The sequence below is a fragment of the Medicago sativa genome, chromosome 6, assembly GCF_051527215.1.
Source record: "Medicago sativa cultivar Bolivia chromosome 6, Bolivia_mono, whole genome shotgun sequence".
Classification (NCBI taxonomy): Eukaryota; Viridiplantae; Streptophyta; class Magnoliopsida; order Fabales; family Fabaceae; genus Medicago; species Medicago sativa.
The window spans coordinates 19,827,224-19,848,738 of NC_140754.1; the positions used below are offsets into that span (position 1 = coordinate 19,827,224).

Below are 21,515 nucleotides of genomic sequence, written 5' to 3' on the forward strand. Positions count from 1 at the left end.
TGATTCTCTAATTTTTTTTTGGTGGTGTCCGGAGTTCGAACCTAAGACCTTGCATATATTATGCATTGTCTTTACAAACTGAGTTAATTAGTAAACACATTCATTGTCTTCTCTGATAGTATGATTAAAGGAGACCAGCCAAGAAAGAGAAGAGAGCCTCTTAACAAGAGAGAACAAGTTTGCATGGTGATGAAAGTCATTCTAATTAGTATCCTCAATAATATCCAAAGCTGTCCGAGAGTAAGATTCTATGATGTGTCACAATCGAATTATATTCTAAATACGCAGACCTACCCTAAAAAAAGTAAACGCAAATAAAATAGTTTTTGGCTGGTCATACCTGCTATTAACCTTTAACAATAATAAAAAGTATAAAATTGACCCACAAACCAACCTATCTCACTTTTGTAATAAAAATATTAGGCAAGTTTTTCTTTTAAGAGAAAAAGAAAAAACTCAAAATAAAGTAAAATTAACGGTTGAATAAACAAATTGAGGTTGCCAAAGCATGTTTTTTTAGAAGAGGCCGATGCCATTCATGTTAGAATTATAACTTATGCAGTTAAATAAGAATCAATGTTACTTTATTTGCTGTTTTTTTTTTTATAGTGTTTATAACATTTATCACCACATAACTATAAATTACATTTTTTTTTTTATAAAAAATACAACTTGTATTTTTTTAATAAAGATAAAGTACAACATGTATTTAGGTTACAACATAAAGAGCCTGCAAATATCTGTTTATGTTTCAATTACAATGGACCACCAGAACTAAAGTTAAATTTGTTTCAATACCACAAAATTGGTGTTCCCTAACACAATATCTAAAAACAATCTATTACAACAACATCATGCAACAACCTTGTGATGACATATCTCAAACTTCATCTTTAGCTATCTTAGCTTTTTTGTTCGCAAAATTCTTATGTTGCTTAATAAATTTTGGGACGGTGTCTTGCATAATCTTTGGGGATGAAAAATCAAAATCCGAAGCAAATACACCACTGGGTTGTGGATGATCTTTAAGATATACTGCCATCTCATTGGGGGATCTTAGTCTTTTACCTGTTGGTGTGATGTAGTAAGAGTCAAATTTAGAGTAATCCTTTCTAAGCACTAAGGTTCTCTTGAAACCTTGTGGAGTCTTTGGAATGTTAGGCTTGTAAATGGCCCATGTCCGAGAAGAATCATATTCGATATCAGCAGGATCATCACAGCTACAATTAGCCTTCTTGCTACAATCAAAAGGCTCTTGAATGATTTTATGACAAATCTCCTCAAACTCCTCCCGTGTATCAATCACTCTCCATTTCATGCAAAGTTTGCATTTTGCCGCATATATATCAATCACTCTGTCACAATAATTCACCATCAGTTTATAAAGCAGCAAAAGTTCAGCTCTTAGATTAAACCCAATAAAGACATAATAATTCATACTATTGATAAAAAAAACCAAGTCCCTTGTTTAAAAGTGATAAGCTCTGAAAAAGGTTTATTAAGAATGATGGCACCTTATAAGCCAGTTTTAGGATGATTTAGACTCAATATAAAAATCTAATATGGTATCACAATCTATCCAGTCAGGTCACCCACCAAATTATCCGTGCAGGACTTAGACATGGTAGTTCATCTTCCAACTCCCGCGCTTTTCAAAACCCTCTGATTTTTCCCAATATCCGGGTAATCCGGGCATGCGAAAAAACCATTTTTTACTTGTACAATTTTGAAACCTAGACAAATCAAAGGGTTGGAAGAGAAAAAATTCCACAACAAATATGAAAACTTTCATTCAATTCAACATTGATTCCATAAGCTTTCATTCAATTCAACTTTGATTCTATAAACTTTCATTCAATTCAACATTGATTATGAAATAGGTGAAAGAAATATCCGCACACAAAAACAAAAAAAAATCTTATGCCTCTAGGGTTCAGAATTAAATACAAAATCACCTATAACTAGTGGATCTCAATCCCTCCGATTCAATTAACAAGGAACTATAAACCCTAAAACTAAAAAAGAACATCATCCCAGAAGAGTTAACAATAATGGATCAAAAAAAAATAGTTGAAAATTAAGCGATGACAAACCCCGAAAAAAGGGTATCGAGTGTTGAAAATAATAGTTAGTAACAATACCTTTCTAGAAAATAACGTTGAAATTTGGAGCCCCACATTGATTCGGCAAACAAGTCTCTCTGTTCTCTCACTAGCCACCTTTTGTCAAGTTTATGAAATGAATGCTAAACCCTAATTTTTTAATAGAGTTATCCGTATATATTCTCACTAAATGGGTTAGGTTTCCCTTATCTTAATGGGCCTAGTAACTTTCTCATCTCATTAAAATGTTACTACAAAATTACTTCATTAAAACCCTCAATATTACTCATACACCACCATTATATTAATTATCCCAAGTTACTACCAATTCGTATAAATTAACTCTCCATACTGATGGTCGGATTAGGAAAGCGTACCAAATCGTTTACCAAGTAATAAAGTGATAAGTAGAGTATCGTATCCATAGGGATTGTCGTTTCGTCCAAACAATTTGCGTTACTTATTTTTGTAAGTTAACAATATAATAAAAGATAAGGGTTAAAGATTTGCATTTTTATCTGTTTGCAAGAGAGCAAGTTTATCTGTTTTGTTTACAGAAAAGTAAGCAGCAGTTAGGATTCTTTGAATCCCCCCTGTTTATATTGTTGGGTATTAAATAACAGTAATGTCGCGTTTATTTATCTTAGGTAGAGTATACAAGTGATGTGGCCATTGGGACGTGACTAACCTAGAAGGTTGGAAGTTGCACCTGCTGATCACTCGACGATCCTTACGTGTGGGGTCTATAAATATCAGTTAACTAGGTTTATCCCTCCTAAGTCTGGTTGCACCTGCTGATCATAGTGATCTTTACGAGTGGGGTCTTACCATCTGTAAGGTAACTGAAAATATAATTGGTGTTCCTGTTTTTCCCAAGGCAATGAAGGCAAAGGTTCCATTAGGTCAGCCCATCTATGAATCTTAGGACACTCATAGTGTAACACCCTAAACCTTTAAAGCGGTAAATTACACAAATCATCATACAAAGGATTTAGATGCTACTTCTTCTATAAGTTCAAAACATGCATAATTAATTTTCTCAAAACATCGCAGCGGAATATAATATCATCAAATCTCAATAACAACTACATCAAATCTCCAAAATAGCCATATCACATAATCATACTACATCACCAAATATAAAATCTCATCTCAACACACTGGGTGATAAAAATCTCAACAAGTCATCAAATGTAAATAATAGACAGATGGCCATAATCAGAGCCGACACACTAAGACTCTAAAGGTAAAAGACGGGCTAGATCCAAAGCTAGCCTCTAACAACTCACCAAGCAAAGATAAACTACTCATGCACATCATCTACCCATCCAAACGAATAAGGTAGGCTGTCAACAACTGGGGGTTAGTTCACATTTCACAATTAAAGTATAATCAAATGAATATGAACAACATAATTAAATTCAAATGATTAAGTAACTCAACAACATTAACAATCATCAAGCATACAAGTATAATAATACACAAGTACATTTTCACATATTCACCAAAATTTCACCAAGCATACAATTCTCCAATGTTTCACAAATACGAATATTTACCAAGCACCTAAGGAAGTATGACACCTGTCAAGTTATGCAATGCTCCTAGACACAACTCTATATGCATGTGGTACCGGTCACAGTCAAGGTCATCACCTCAAAATACAACTGTATCATAATCACCTTCGTTGAATACAAAGTATTCTAATCACCGTTGCTGGATACATAGTATCCTAATCACCGTCCTTGGATATAAATATCCTACTTATTTTCATGAACATATGACTCAATAATGCTTATGTTCAAACAACACCGCACCGACATAGACACTAACATAAACACCGACATTTTTCATACATGCAAGCACCATTAAATCACCATCATTTTGCATGTAAGAATTCATCATCAATAATAAATCACCATCATCAAAATCATTATCATAATCATCATCAATAACAATCACTTCAAAGAAACGACAAAATTCCAAATTCACATCTCACATAAAAGATGGACAACTATCCACATCATGACATTCATCATAATAAACACCCAACTCACATGGATTCATCCTTATTATATCATATCATCTTAAGCACGAAGCCAATTACAAGTTATCCAGTCATGAATCCACTTTTTAACAAAGTTCGTCTATTTTCGTTACTTTCTACATTTTCTAAATAAGTCGACAAAACAAAGTAAAAATGTTCAAACACCTCAACCAAACATATACACTACTCACATATGATCAGAGTAGCATATGCATATAACCATCATAGGTTAATTACGAGTAATTCTAAAATTCACTTAGTTCGTATCGTTTTATCATTTTTTCAAAGAATTCCAATTTTCAAAGCAAAACCATGTTAAAGCTCATGAATACCATCCAAAACATTTTTATAAATCAAGGTTACAATAAACAACCCTAACCCTACCCTTTTCCTTTGAGAAAAACGAGTTTTGGAAAATTATGCATTCTTGAACATTTTTTCAAAAAGTTTGATTCGATTCACAAATCCAAGTTCAATCTAATTCATTTGATGTTTCCAAAGGTTTAGAAAGCAATAGTACAGTCAAATACATCAAAAGAATCAATTTGGAATAATCTGGATTGACCCCGAGTACCCGGATCGACCAAAAACATGGGTGCTGAACTGGGCAACTCGCCTTGAGCTCGCCACGAGCTTGCCATGCGAGCTGCACCAGAATAGGCAGCCCTGTTCTTGGGTTTCCTCTCGTGAACCCTCCAATTTTCACCCCAAAATCCCATTTTTGATCCTCTTTGACTCAATTTCGTCCCCAAAACTTGTTTACTAGCTAGTTAACATACATCAAAAGGCTTGACCAAAAAAAAAAATACATCAAAAGACAATCAAAAGAACAACAAACATGGAATCAAAACCTCAATTCACCACATATTCATCACCTAGTTCATTTTTCACCAAAACCCACAATTTTCTCATTTTTATTCAAACTTCACAACAATCACACCAATTCAAATCCCATCAACATACAAACATAAGCAAACATTTATGAAGTGAATTTAGACATGTTTCAACATTAATCACTCATCAATTCATGATTTACACACAAATAAGCAAAAATCATCAAAATGACTTAACAACAACAACTATGAAGTTTAAGCACATAACATAACAATTTCATGAAATTCATCATTCCCACAAAACCACTTGAATTAGGAGCACGAATTTCATCATTCAAAAGTCACAATTAACAGAAAAGCACTTAAATCCCATAATTGAAAATAGGAGATTATAGCTTAATTATGAAAAGGAAACCATCCCCCTTACCTCTAGCTTCACAAATCCTAGATTTGGCTTCACTTTAGCTCTTAGCTCTTCAAACCCCAAGCTCTCTTTAGCTTCCTCTTCTATCCTCTTGATACACTTTTTCTCTCTACCTCTTATGTTTTTGTGAAATGAAATAATGAAAGGCTTAACCTATGATTTCTCATAAGAGTTATGCTTATATACCACCTTCTAATTGGGCTAGGTTTCTAATTGTCTTAATGAGCTTAACATGCTTACCAACTAATTCTCAAAAGTTACTACTCACTTAAATCGTTAAAACACCGAATAATTACCATCTCTTAATATTTACCCCAACTCATAGTAACTTAGCAAAAATAATCATTCTCACTAAAATACCAAAAATAACCTTCTTAATAAAAACGACTAATTTACCCTTGCTCACCAAATGACCAAAATACCCCTGAGTCTAAAAATGACTAAAATACCCTTCTAGGCCAAAAATTCACTAATCCCAAACAAATACACACAGAGACAAATAATCACACACAAGCGCATATAAACACGCATAATAAATAATAAGAATAATTCTAGCGAAAAACGGGTTGTTATAACTCTCCCACTAAAAAAGAATTTTCGTCCTCGAAAATTACCTGAAGAAAACAACTCCGAATATGAAACCCTCATCCTGCTCTCCGATTCTTAGGTAGCACTCTTACCAGTTTGTCCAACCCAAATCACCTTCACCAAAACGATCTTTTTTTCCTCTTAAGCGCTTAACTTTTCGATCTTCATCCTAATTGGTCAAGTCTCAACAGTCAAATTATCCCGAACTTCCAAATCCTATCTGGCCTAGTTATAATTTGTAGTGTGTATATACTTATTAATGTCTAGCAGTTTTTTGTGATAAAAAAAATGTCTAGTAATTTTTTAGTGGTCCCAAGTATGCAGCCTAATGATTCAAAAATAAAATAAAATACGCAGCTTGACTGTTGGTAAACTAAAAGACAATATTGTAAGAGTTTTAACTATGATGTTTATGAAGAGTTGCAGAAGCCCTTTTCCAAACTATATACCCTATAATAATAGCTTGTTTCTTAGCCAAAGCATTAACACTCTAGGAGCCTTCTGTGCCTGAATGAACTTTTATAAACATCTTTTACAAAACAATGCAATTCATCAAATGGCATTTATCGAAAACAGAGAACACAGAAATTTCCATGTGATAAAAACCAGTACGAATGTGCCATTGCTATGGTTACTTAGCTTCACCACTGCAATTGCGGCCTGTACGCCGCCACCACAGTGTAATAAACAAAAGAATACAAGTGGTGCGTAATGACTAATGCAATTTGGGTTAACATCTTGTTTAACTCTTTTACACATTATTAGTTTCTTTTCACTGTAAGAAAAATATAGCGTTGATCTTTATCTCTCTCAAAGATACCATAAAAACACATAAACTTAATATTGAAAAGGAAATAAGCTATACATAAACAATATAGTTGCGAAAAAGAAAACCGAGTTCAATATAATAATATAGTAAAAAAACATAAAAATAAATAAACCTGACTCTTAACCATTTTTTCCTAACATTTTCTCCACTGATTTTTTTTTCTTCCATTATTCTAACCTCCTATGAAAATGATGCCCTAATATCAAGATTCATTTCCTTTAGCTTCTCTTTTATCGTTCTCGACAAAGTTATCAAAATCGAGACTTTACTTCAAGTCGAAAGGGAGTAGCAAAATCGGGACTCGTAAAATCGCAATCAAAATCGAAGGATTTTACTCAAGGACTTTTGTAGAATCGATGTAGGATAGCAAAGTCGGGACTCGTAAAATCGCAATCAAAATCGAGGATTCTACCAAAACAAAAATAATGTTAAATATATGTTATAAATTGCATGTGGAAGAAGTGAAGGAATGAAAATTTTTGGCCTTTCGGCTATTTATAGAATGAGTCATGGATTCAAATCGGGTCAATTTACGAACCAGGTCAAAAATTGACCCTTATCAAAAAAATGAACAAAATCCTTCAAAATCCATCAAAATCGTGCGATTTTGAATGGATTTCGCGATTTTGTGCGATTTTGATAGGATTTTGCCTGTTTTTGGGACTTTGTTATGGATTTGAGTCGTTGAAGCTACGCAAAGTCGCAAAAACCAGGATTTTGAGACTTAAGTCGGGTTTTTGATAACAATGGTTCTCGAATCCATAGAGCTCATTTTTACTAGCTGATCTTTTGCCATTTCCCTATCCATAGGTTCCATTTCCTCTAGCTGCTTTGCCATCAATTTCCTATCCATAGCTTTCAAGTAAAGAGAGTGGAGCAACTTGTGATAGTCATCAAGTTTGAAGGAGAAACCAAAATCCTTCATCTCAGTCATAAACTTGAGAGCCTCATCTGAGTAAATAACCTAACAGCCTCCTCATAAACCCGCCCATCGGAATATCTAAAAATGAGCGTATGGTACAGCAGAGCGATGATTAACTTAGAATCCTTCTTTTTGGCTTCTTCCAAGATCTTCTCAGCAATATTTATACAAGACGAATTTGAAGAATCATACAGAAGAGTACGACAAGTGTATAAGCCTATACTCTCCAATAACATCACCATCTCCAAAGCTTGTCCGAATTCCCTAGCTTGAACGTAGGCACGAATAATACGGTCGAAAATTGGTTCTGAAGGACGCGGTAATGGACTGTCTGCAATCATTTTAAAGATCAACTGCTTGGCTTCATCCAAATATTTACCAGGACAAATGTATCTGACAACCTTCTAACAAAGCTCTAGTTTAGCCTGATTTTCCCCAGGATTATCTTTATCAGTCAACATCTCCAAAGCCAAATGCACAGTTTCTTTTCTTGAACAAAGTGTCGCAATCATAGAAGTGAAGGAAAATCGAATAGAGGAATGGAGTAGAAGCAGCGGAAAATTTTCGATTTTCATTCCTTGGATCATTACGAAATTCAAACATGAATCAGTGATTTGATTGTTACCTTGAACTGTGGAATCTGAAAGCTGGAACTTGAAACTGGAATCTCGATCACAGCCAAGCAAGCAGCAAGCAGCAAAGCCTCTAGCAAGTCCACACGAACAGTGCTCCTCCAAAACTCGGTGCTAGCCAATGAATTGGAAGTGCAGAGAAGAAAGGGGTTGCTTCAAAACGTGTAACCAAAAACTTCAGCACCAGAGTTCTATTTATAGAACTTCTAGTGTGCTCTGCAAGTCATAAGTCACTATTGGGCTTCAGTAAGCCCAACAACGAGTTTAGTAATTTTGCTAACTAATTAGCGTTATTTACTAAACGCACCCCTTATATAAGTCATACTTATATATTTCTCTTTTGACTGTTCTTTGTGTGTGACCCTATAGGTTCTAGTCACGTTGGCAATAATATTAAATCTAATATTTAATATTATAAACAATGAGCGGTATCTAGCAACACATCATTGCTACCCAAGTGACAAGAATGTCAAGTGATCTGACGAAACCTTTCCATGATAATACTCATGTGTACACTTACTCCTTTGTCTCGATATCTTTATTGATCCCAAGGCATAGATATTGTCACCCTTGTATAGATCAATATTTATATTCCTTGATTCTGAAATATACTGAATAACGAATAAGTTCAATATCTTATATTGACTTAGTTCGGCATGGCCATGCAGTTTTACAGTCATATTTCATCAAGAGGCCTAAAGATATATCTCCCGTTTTATGAGGAGGGACAAATCCCATCTAGGACACTCATGTCCCTTAGCATGATTCTTCAAGTACCCATCAACCAACGTTATAGTCATCTAGTTACAGACAACGTTTGAATGGCAACAAAGCACTTGAGTCCACATCTAGGGATCATAGTGGTTTCAGGTCTAAGAGTGATATACACCATTATCATTGTGAGAATATCTTATGACATTTTCATAACATACTATGTAGTATTCTCACGGTGGGTCAATCCAGTATAAATATTACTCCTAATATTTATACCTATGTATAGACTTAATATCTCAATATCAATGACCCATGAGATGCGGTCATCAGTCTACATACATAATAGTCTTTATGATTTATTATTATCCCAATTCATATTAAAGCTTGACTATGGATATGTTTAAGAATAGAGTTCTTTACGTAATGTAATCTCATGATTAAGTCACACTTAATATTCCATTACATGAACTATCTATTCTAGGGACTTTATTATTTTGAAACATAACAAAATCAATAAAGAAATGCCTTATTATTATATATATTCACAATATATATTTATATCAATATCATGATACAAAGCCAAACCCAATCAATATTGATTGGATATTAGGGCTTACTCCAACAATCTCCCACTAGCACTAAAAGCCAATCAAATATTAACTCAATATATATTGATCAAGTGTTAGCATCAAGCACACCCTGGGCATGATACTATTCTAGTAGATAAGGAACTCTTTCCTATGTTGGTAGGTTACACTTCTTTCAATTTCCACTTTCGATCTTCCATCGAAAAGAAATTGAAGTGTCAAAGTATACATTTGGATTATTGGTGAGATCAAGTATTCATTGCTCGCAAGATTAAACCAATTTCACCTCAGACGGGATCAATGGAATCCGCAACGCAAGAGACACATGGTTTCGCTCAGTTATGAGCTAAACAATCCAAATCATATATATTTGACATCTGTAATAGAAACAACAACTATTTGAAGCTTGTACTTTTACAAATTTCATAGTTGATATCCAAGCATAGCATTTATTCCAAATTGCGATTTGGATATACTGTACACCGATATTAAAATCAGCATCATTGTAACTTCTTTACAATGTTCCTTTAATCCGTGTTCAAGAAACAATCCTTAGTCCTTTAAGACATCCATGGATATTCTTGAAAGTATTCTAGTGTCGAACACTACAATCAATTTTGGTACATATTGAAAATAATTTTCTAACCATGTCTCACATGTGTAGATAAATTGTTTTGGTGACTAGTATGTCATCCACATACTCCACCAAACTAATATCAATGCTCCCACTATTCTCCTTGTGTGCACAAGATTTTTATTAATCAAAGTTTTTTATAAAACTTCACTAATAAAACAAATAATTCAACTTCAAGAAGCTTGCTCCAATTCATACATGAATTTTGTAATATATATATATACCTTTCTAGCATCCTTTGGATTAATGAAACCCTACATATATGTCAAATACATATACAAGGTCATTCTAATTAAAGAATGCAACATCGTTGTCCATATCCTAGAATTTGCATTATACAATAATGACAAGTGGGATCGTTAGATTTAAGCATTATGATGATGTAATAGTTTCGTCATGATTTGCATCACGAGTTGCATGAAACCTTCTACAATCAATCACATCTTAAAGGTATTCATAATACCATCCATGTCAGTTTTCTAAAAGCAAAATCACATTCCAATATCCATATATGGTTTGTGTACATAGATTCTTTATAAGATCCCATGGCATATATCCACTTCTCAAAGTTCAAGCCATTTAGATCTTGTGCTACTCAAACTGATGATTTAACAACAACCCTTTGTTGAATCAACTCGTGTTCCATTCTTAGAGAGATGTGTATTTTGTGTTACTTGACTTAATTCAAGTTCTACATCACTCCCACTGGCTCCTGTAGAGACATACTCCTTGAAAAGGAATACTCCAGTTCTAGCGACAAACAAATTTTGTCAAAGAAGAAGATGTAAAAATAATATCCTTTAGTTTCCTAAGGATAGTTACACAATTATACATTCATTAAATTCGAAGTTTAGTTTATCTAATAAACCATATAACCTAAAATTATCATAAAGTCAAAACTAGGTACTCTTACGTCCATATCTAATATGGTGTCTTTATGATTACTTAATTGGAACTTTGTTGTGGGTGAAGAATAACTGTAATTTAATTAATTTCAAGAGTCATTGAGTTATAATCAAACTATTTTAGATCGAGTCATGTCAAACATGAAGCGATATAAATAATCATTATACTCATTAATCAAGCATTTACCATCACGACTTACTCGTATAGTCTTTATACTTTTCAAACTTATTCCTTTTACTTCATTGTTAAAATCTTTGAACAATTTCAAAGTTTTCTTGAATCGTGTCAAATACACTTTGCTTATCTACTAAATGATTTAGTAATGTTAGATGAAGTATAGAAACAATATCTAGCAAATATGTTTAGTTCTCCATATACATCTCATATGTATATCAATTCAAATTAATTATGTGTCCTTTCACCTTTGTTGGTGACCGGTGCATTAATCTATTTTGAAAAGTGGGGCTCACATCCTTCAAATGATATAAAATCAAATGAGTCCAATAGTCCATATCCATGGATTTTGGAAATGTGAATCACACTTGTTTGTACTAAACAGTGATGCCAATGATATACAAAAGGTTCAAATCTCATTTGATCCTTTTCTCATATGTTATAGATTAGCTTATCATGATCATGGAACTCAAATCCATTACTTGATCAGCACATTGTATAGAAAACATTATTAGGACAATAGGACAATATTTGTCTATCATTCAACTACATAATCCTTCTCTTGTCAATACAAGATTTATGATTTAATGTTTCTATTTTATATGGAATTTAATAACAATTATTTGGTTCCATATCAATTTAAGTTTAAGTCCAAGCATAAGCTCTTATAGTTAATGAAACAATTTGTTCCATTCCAGACGTAGGTGAACTTCACTTATAGTTAATGTTCTGCTTCTTTAAAACTCTCTATATTTCAACAAATATGAGATTAATCATCAAGTATCATATACTTATGATGAAGAAGTAGAAATTTAACTTTCTATAACTATATGGGTAAATAAGAAGTCTTACTTCTTTCTTATATTTTGACCCTTTCAAAACTACGAGCAATTTTTGTTTTTCAACTTTTGAAATAATTGGTTCCCCTTTTTGCAACCGTGTTTAACCTTTCAAAGGTAGAAAAACAGAATTTGAATTTTATTCTTATCCATGTAGATCTACTTGATAGGCTTAAACTATTCATCTTATAACATTGAGGTTGAATGATCATATCATTCTTCATCGTCGTTACCACTATGAGATATCCTATATCTACTCATTTGACTCAATGCTTCTGATAAGCGTTGTTTTTCAAATATAGACATAGAAAGTTGCTAGGAAATAACTGCTCGAGAATATACAGTTTTTCTCATTCTTAAGAACAATTCTTAAATTTTGTACCAATTCGGAAACTCTTTTCTGAAAATTTTGTTCTTCATAAGAACTTTTAACAGTATAATAAAATTTATATGCTAAAGAAATTCTAAATACAGAAAATAAATAAAATAAATTTATCATGATTTAAAACATATTTAAATAGGTCTTTAATTAAATACGCTCCCACTATTTTACTCAAATCAAATGACCTTCAAAACACTTGATTCGGAAAATCTCGTTGGAAGATTTTCTAGTGGGTTGAAATCCATATTTCACCTTGCTTTAAGTCAACGGGGGCTGTACTCAAAACTCAGTTATTTAGGTAGGAACTCCTTCCAATTGTATCTCATACAACTTTCAAATCATTTGAGTGAATAACTCCTTACTCTAATCTATCATATAGATGTTCCCAAACATTGCTTCTAAATTTATTTTAATCTTATTAAAATTAATTTAGTTAAGTTAAACCCAAAAGAATAACACTTGGGTAAATTGGATTACCGCACCGCAACTTACTAGTATAGAAAGTGCACCTCGCGGAGGCGAAACCTACACATTTCGATATTAGTCTTGAAGGGTGTTAAACTTTTGGAAAGCATTAAACTTAATATTTTGAATTGAAGGATTTTTATTAAGTTTGATCTCACCTCACCACGGCTTATATATCATATATATTCGCACTCCAATCATAACATGCATAACGATTATACAATAATAAAAGTGACATGATTATGGTCATCCTAACGCTATGACTCTCTCAAGCCAATGAGAGAATCTAAACTAATCCTAGAAACGACCTTGCTTCTCCAAGCTTGACCTCCAGGACTATCTTAACGTCATGAGCCCTATTACTTCTTTGCATTCTATTTACAAAGTGACATGATTATGGTCATCCTAACGCTATGACTCTCTCAAGCCAATGAGAGAATCTAAACTAATCCTAGAAACGACCTTGCTTCTCCAAGCTTGACCTCCAGGACTATCTTAACGTCATGAGCCCTATTACTTCTTTGCATTCTATTTACATTACATATGAAAGAAACTCGTTTTACATACGAGGGAGTGGATGAGAAGAGAATGTACAATAGAGATATAAGAGAGAGGCACGACACGCAGGCCGTATTTTAATATCCAAAAGAAATAAAATAAAAGGACTAGGGCCATAATCATTCACATGATAATAATAACAAACACACTTTTATTATTATTAATTATACCTTATAATTAAATAAATTAAATTAAAATTTGACATATGATCACACTACGCAGATTAGCTGGGGGTTTAATTGAGTACCAAAATATATTATATTGAGTACAAATATATATTATATTAAGTACAAAAATATCTCATATTATGTACCAAAATATATTTTATTGAGTACCAAAATATATTATATTATGTACCAAAATATATTTCAGATCAAGTACTAAAATATATTAGATTGCATACCAAAATATCTCAGATTGTGTTCCAAAATATTCTAGATTGCGTATTTCGCATCAACACTTGACACGTTTATGAACACCCAAATCGTTTCGGCAAATATTATGATCAAATCCAAAAGATCATATATGATATTGAAACTCTTTCAAATTCTTTTAAATTATAAACAAATCAAGTTAAAGTCATGCAAATCAATTAAATAATTTCAAAAGATCATATATGACATTGAAACTATTTCAAATCATGATCTTTTAAATTAACTATCAATTTAGGATCGTTTATTACCTTTCAAACAACTTTTGAAAAACAATCCAAAATGTAGAATTTTTTATTTACTTAATTATAGTAATATTGACACTCAATAATTATTATAATTAAATCTGCTTTATTTAGGCAATCAATTTGTTTCCAAAACAAATTACAGGGCTAAAATTAAGCAAATATTTTATTACCAAATTCAAAAATCATATCTGATATTGAAACTCTTTCAAAATCATGATCTTTTAAATTTACTACCTTTCTCCAATTAAATAAATTAATTAAACATAAATATTTGTTTGTTTAGCATGAACAACCGGATCTATGATGCTTCACCAGATTCGGATATTGAAGCTCACTCTCACGAATTGTTCAAATTCACAACAATCTCTTTGAAAACAATTGATCGAATGATACAACCATAATAATACAACGCTTGTATAGTTAGGTATCCTAATACAACAATCAAACATCAATAGTTTTAACAATTGTTTGTTCAGTATGGACAACCGGATCTTTGATGCTTCACCAGAATCGGTATTCGAAGCTCAATCTCACGAGTTGACTACAAATTCACAATCAATTATATAAAACCTATTGAACGAATGATATCATCAATATATCACATATAATGATGTTGTATTAAAATCATATATCACATATATGATATTGATCAATCAATTTTAATTAATATTTAAATTTAAATAATAAAATATTAACACTTAATATTCTATTTTATTAACGGATTTGCATTCCAAATTAATTCTTTATAGAATATCAAAATATTAGCAAATCAAATATTTGCGAAAATATTATTATCTCTTAAAACAATTTTAAAAGATAATCTAATTTGATTTGTTTCCAATCATGTTCCCGTCGATATGTATAATCGATATGTCGATACTTCACCATAAACGGTTTCTGAAACATCAAACAAATCGAAAAGCCATGCACAGAAAACATGATACGATGCCAATTTTAATTCTCTTTATTATTTAATTCCGATTCAAAATGTTTAATCATATTAAAACATAAAGCAGTAACAAAGCAATCCGATTCATGGTTTCGTAATTGGCTCTGATACCACTGAAGGAAAATCGAATAGAAGAATGGAGTAGAAGCAGCGGAAAATTTTCGATTTTCATTCCTTGGATCATTACGAAATTCAAACATGAACCAGTGATTTGATTGTTACCTTGAACTGTGGAATCTGAAAGCTGGAACTGGAAACTGGAATCTCGATCACAGCCAAGCAAGCAGCAAGCAGCAAAGCCTCTAGTAAGTCCACATGAACAGTGCTCCTCCAAAACTCGGTGCTAGCCAATGAATTGGAAGTGCAGAGAAGAAAGGGGTTGCTTCAAAACGTGTAACCAAAAACTTCAGCACCAGAGTTCTATTTATAGAACTTCTAGTGTGCTCTGCAAGTCATAAGTCACTATTGGGCTTCAGTAAGCCCAACAACGAGTTTAGTAATTTTGCTAACTAATTAGCGTTATTTACTAAACGCACCCCTTATATAAGTCATACTTATATATTTCTCTTTTGACTGTTCTTTGTGTGTGACCCTATAGGTTCTAGTCACGTTGGCAATAATATTAAATCTAATATTTAATATTATAAACAATGAGCGGTATCTAGCAACACATCATTGCTACCCAAGTGACAAGAATGTCAAGTGATCTGACGAAACCTTTCCATGATAATACTCATGTGTACACTTACTCCTTTGTCTCGATATCTTTATTGATCCCAAGGCATAGATATTGTCACCCTTGTATAGATCACTATTTATATTCCTTGATTCCGAAATATACTGAATAACGAATAAGTCCAATATCTTATATTGACTTAGTTCGGCATGGCCATGCAGTTTTACAGTCATATTTCATCAAGAGGCCTAAAGATATATCTCCCGTTTTATGAGGAGGGACAAATCCCATCTAGGACACTCATGTCCCGCAGCATGATTCTTCAAGTACCCATCAACCAACATTATAGTCATCTAGTTACAGACAACGTTTGAATGGCAACAAAGCACTTGAGTCCACATCTAGGGATCATAGTGGTTTCAGGTCTAAGAGTGATATACACCATTATCATTGTGAGAATATCTTATGACATTTTCATAACATACTATGTAGTATTCTCACGGTGGGTCAATCCAGTATAAATATCACTCCTAATATTTATACCTATGTATAGACTTAATATCTCAATATCAATGACCCATGAGATGCGGTCATCAGTCTACATACATAATAGTCTTTATGCTTTATTATTATCCCAATTCATATTAAAGCTTGACTATGGATATGTTTAAGAATAGAGTTCTTTACGTAATGTAATCTCATGATTAAGTCACACTTAATATTCCATTACATGAACTATCTATTCTAGGGACTTTATTATTTTGAAACATAACAAAATCAATAAAGAAATGCTTTATTATTATATATATTCACAATATATATTTATATCAATATCATGATACAAAGCCAAACCCAATCAATATTGATTGGATATTAGGGCTTACTCCAACAAGAAGAAGGCAACAACATATCTAACTCTAGCGACCAATTTGGGATTCTTTTCTGTTTCTCTTTTGCAGCAAGATAGAGAGCATAGACTTCTTTGATCATATTGTTATCAGAAAACCTATTTAAACAGAAACCATGTATCTCACCATCATCTGGAAGGAGGGTTTCTGGATTACGCACCATATTTTGACATATGGAAGCGGCGGTTTGATGAAGTCTTTCAACGTGCTGGGTATCCAAACTTGATTTGCAATCACAAATAGTGTGCACATTGAAATATGTATCTTGATTTGGTACACATTGAAATACCTCAAATTTATCAAAAACTTCAAGTGCATCCTTTCCTTCGTTCCCCCATATATGTCTAAAGAAACCTATGAGTTGATTGAGAATCTGAGTGTTAAGAAGGCCAGTCTGATTGTGGCCAATATGCTTAAGCAAGTTCCACAGAAAACATATATCTTTCTTCTTTAGTTCAACATCGTACTCAGTGGGAGCAGTAGGACATATTGATGAAACAAGGCTAGGGATTCTAAAACAGGTGTTGTGATGAGGTACTTATGATTCTTCCAAACCCACTCTACAAAGTGGATAAGATTATGAGGTGGAACATTTGGTTTTTCAACTAATTTAGTTTGACACGAAGTTTCAATAATTTTGAGTAGAAACTGTTGTTGATTTCTAAGCGGAGTGTGAAAGTTCATAAATAAAATTTCTAAATCAATTCGGTGCCTAAAGGCACGGAGAGGAGGAACAGCACCAAGACATGTCAAAATATCCTAGAATAGTTTGGATGTAGTGACATCGTCGATGTAAGGAGGAAGAAGGTGGATGTATTCCTTAACGCCAGCATCGACATCGACATCAGCATCATGATCACGAAGAGGAAGCAGCATCATCTTTTGACAAATAGAAGCTGCTTGGTTGATCATGTCAGCACTATAACTTGTGCTGCTCAGAAGAGCTTGCAGTGTAAAGTAATATGTATCTTGATTTGGCACACACAAATATATCATCAAAACTATGAAAAACTTCAAGTACAAACTCTCCTTGACCCTTCATAGTTGAGAAATATTGTTAACTAAGCCAGTTGATCTTCACCAATATGCTTAAGCACGTAACACAGTGAAAATATGCAATTTTTCCTAAGTTTAGGATCAACTTAAGTATGAAGTTTGGAGCATATCGATTCAACAAGAGATTCCAAAGCATGTGTATTGATCATGCCCTTATTATTTTTCCAAACCTTCTTTATAAAGTGCAAAAGATTTTGCGGTGGAACTTTTAGGGTTTCAACTAATTTAGTTTGACAAGAGGTTTCAATAACTTGGAGTAGAAAGTTTTGATGGTGAAGTCGATTGGTCAAGGTAGGTGGTACCTTTGCTCTTCGGGAGTATGATTGCTAAGAAGACTCATCAATTTCTGGAAATCCATCCACGGAAGCGGTGACGTTGTCGTCATTAGGGTTACTGGAAGTGGATGATGATAACTTACGTAGCAAGTTATTATTAGGGTTTGAGAATAAAAGCTTATTAGGGTTATGAAATCTTATTCGTGGGAAGGAAGAAGAAGAAGTGATGTAGTTTCTTCCATGTGTTGCTGCAAACGACACCCACCTCTGCATAGTGTGAATATTTTGTTACCTTTACCTTCAAAGTGAATGAGAATCACATAGGTTAGACCTTACCTTCTAGGTTTTGATACTTCTAGGTTCAAGATCTCCAAGTTTCAGGTATATATAAAGAACATAAGCCGTTTTGTACTAGGTTTTTCTCCTTTCAATATACCCTAAACAAATTTGACTAATGCTGTTTTATTAGTGTCATTCAAAAAAATAAGAATTTATATTAGATTTGTTAAATTTTTTTTGAAAGATATTATATTATTTGTTATATTGTTGGTAACTTTGAAAAAGATAAGTATAGTTTGTTACAATATAAAAGAGCAAAATATCTATTACATATATTTATAATTTTAATCAAAATCGTAATAATTTTAATCAAAATTTCATAAAAACTATTGTTCGTAATTTATACGCATTAGCGTAATGAAAAGATGAGACAGACAGGCACGTAGTGGTTGTCTAGATGCTTAAACTATACTTCTATTTATCTTTTTTTTTTTTGAAAATAAAAGACTATATCATTAATTCAACAGATCAAGAAAGTACACCCTATGAATGGATCCTGGCACCTCTTCCATCCAGACCACATTTGGTTCTGAATGGGCTAATTGGGCCAAAGAGTGGGCTACTCTATTCCCATCTCTATAGATAAAACTAAATTGACATTTGTCAAAATACAATTGGAGTCTAAGGATTTCCTGAACTAAGAGACCAAGATATGTTCTGTCCTTTGTTATTCCTTCCTTTATTGTCTTTATCAAAACTTCACTATCTCCTTCAAAGATAACTTTACGGAACCCACACTCATGAGCAAATTTCATAGATTCCATCATAGCATAAGCCTCTGCTACGGTAGCGCTATCAAACCCAGCCTTTTCTGCCGAAGCCATTACCAGACCATCCTCATTTCTAATAATCGTCCCCAGACCCCATTTTCCACTTCGCTGCATGTTGGCATCGCTGTTGATTTTAACAAAGTCAGCTTCTGGTTTCCTCCATTTGACTGTCGTTTGAGCAGGAGGATTAGGATGGATGTGAGCATCGGAATAAGACGACGAGCAACTAGGGTGAGGAATGCTGGTGGATCGAGATTTCATCTGAGACTTAGAAATAGGAGGGTTTGCCGTAAGATAGTCTGGGATGCTGCGCTGAGCTCGATCCAATATCTCTGCTTCAGGTATCAATTTATTTTCATAAACGCATATGTTTCTGGCATGCCAAATGTTATATATTATTGCGGCTATAGAAACAATGACATGTTCATCATGTTGAAGAATCATGTTAAAGAGCCACTCAGTAAGGTTTGGGTTAGGGATGTCCAGAATCCGGATTGTTAGACACGACCCAAACCATGTTCTTATAGTGAAAGGGCATGCCATAAAAACATGGGTCACTGTTTCCATTTTGGATAGACATCTGGGACATAAAATGGAACAAGACACCCCTCTTTTGCTGAGTTCACTGTTAACCGGCTTGGAATGATTTAAAATCCTCCAAAGAATTGTCTTGTGCCTAGGTACAGTATGTAGTGCCCATATTTTCTTCCACACGTTGCTTTGAGTGTTACTTGAGGATGGGTGCTGACTTTCCTCATACTGCCACTCCTTGATAGCATTATATCCGCTCTTAACAGTATAAATCCCATTAGGAGTCTTCATCCACATCAGTTCATCCTTGTTATTATTGTTAATAAGAGGGATTTGTTCAATACACTCAGTGTCAATAGGTAGAAGCAAAGAATTAAGAGCTGTAGTATCCCAACTTTTAGTGTCCCAATTAATCAGATCTTTGACATAAGTAATGTTCCTGTTGGAAGCTTCAGGGGTTATAACCTTATATTTATTATGTTGAGGGATCCATCTGTCCCTCCAAATCTTGACAGAGTTGCCATTACCAATAGTCCAACAGCTTCCTCTTTGAATAACCCAGATGGAATTCTGAATACTTCTCCAGGCATAGATGGGATTGCTACCAATAGGGGCTTCTAGAATATCACAGTGAGGGTAGTACTTAGCTTTAAAACACCTAGAGATAAGTGAGTCAGGAGAAGTGTGAAAGCGCCAAGCTTGTTTGGCTAACATAGCCAAGTTAAAATCTCTAAGAGTCTTGAAGCCCATGCCACCATCATATTTGGACCTAAAAAGGTTGTCTTTTTTTGTCCAATGAATTTTATTTTTAGGACCATTTGAACCCCACCAGAATGCACAAACAGCTCTCTCAATTTTAGAACAAAGACCTTTTGGGAGTAAGAAACAACACATATAATAAGTAGGAATGGCCTGAGCAACTGCTCTAATGAGAACACCTCTTCCCTCAAAAGATAGACATTTCTCCTTCCAACCTTTCAATTTCTTCCATATTCTATCCATAATGAAATTGAAATCCTGCTCTTTGGAACGACCAAAATGAGTAGGCATGCCTAGGTATTTATGAATATTGTCACTTATCCTGACAGGTAGATTCTCCTGGAATTGATTTTTGAGATCTTGAGAAATGTTAGGACTGAAGATCATCTCTGATTTGTCCAGATTGATCCTTTGTCCTGAAGCCTCTTGATATTGAGTTAGAATATTCATGATGTTTTTTGCTTCTATTGGTCTGGCTCTACAAAACAGAATACTATCATCAGCATATAATAAATGTGAAATTGCAGGGGCATTAGTAGCTATAGAGATGCCCTGAATTTGGTTTTCCTTCTGAGCTTTTTCAAGCAAGCCTGAAAGAACTTCTGAGCAAATGATATAGAGGTAAGGGGACAAAGGATCCCCTTGCCTCAGGCCTCTATGGGGCTTAAAAGACTCAGAAGGCTGACCATTAATCAATATGGAAAAAGAGACAGTTCTAATACATTGCATAATAGTATGAGTGATTTTGTTAGGGAAACCCATACTTCTAAGAGTATTTTCAATAAACTCCCATTCAAGGCTATCATAAGCCTTAGCTATATCTAGTTTAATTCCCACATAACCATTATTATTCCTTCTAGGTTTTTTGATGTAGTGAAAAGTTTCAAAAACAATTAATGAGTTATCAGTGATCAGTCTACCTGGAAGGAAAGCACTC

General features: G+C 33.6%; 1 pseudogene; it reads right to left on the bottom strand.

The window, feature by feature from the left end:
- Positions 1-764: 764 nt before the first annotated feature.
- On the bottom strand, positions 765-4,868 carry LOC146913527 (methyl-CpG-binding domain-containing protein 4 pseudogene; annotated as a pseudogene).
- Between the last annotated feature and the right edge of the window lie 16,647 nt (positions 4,869-21,515).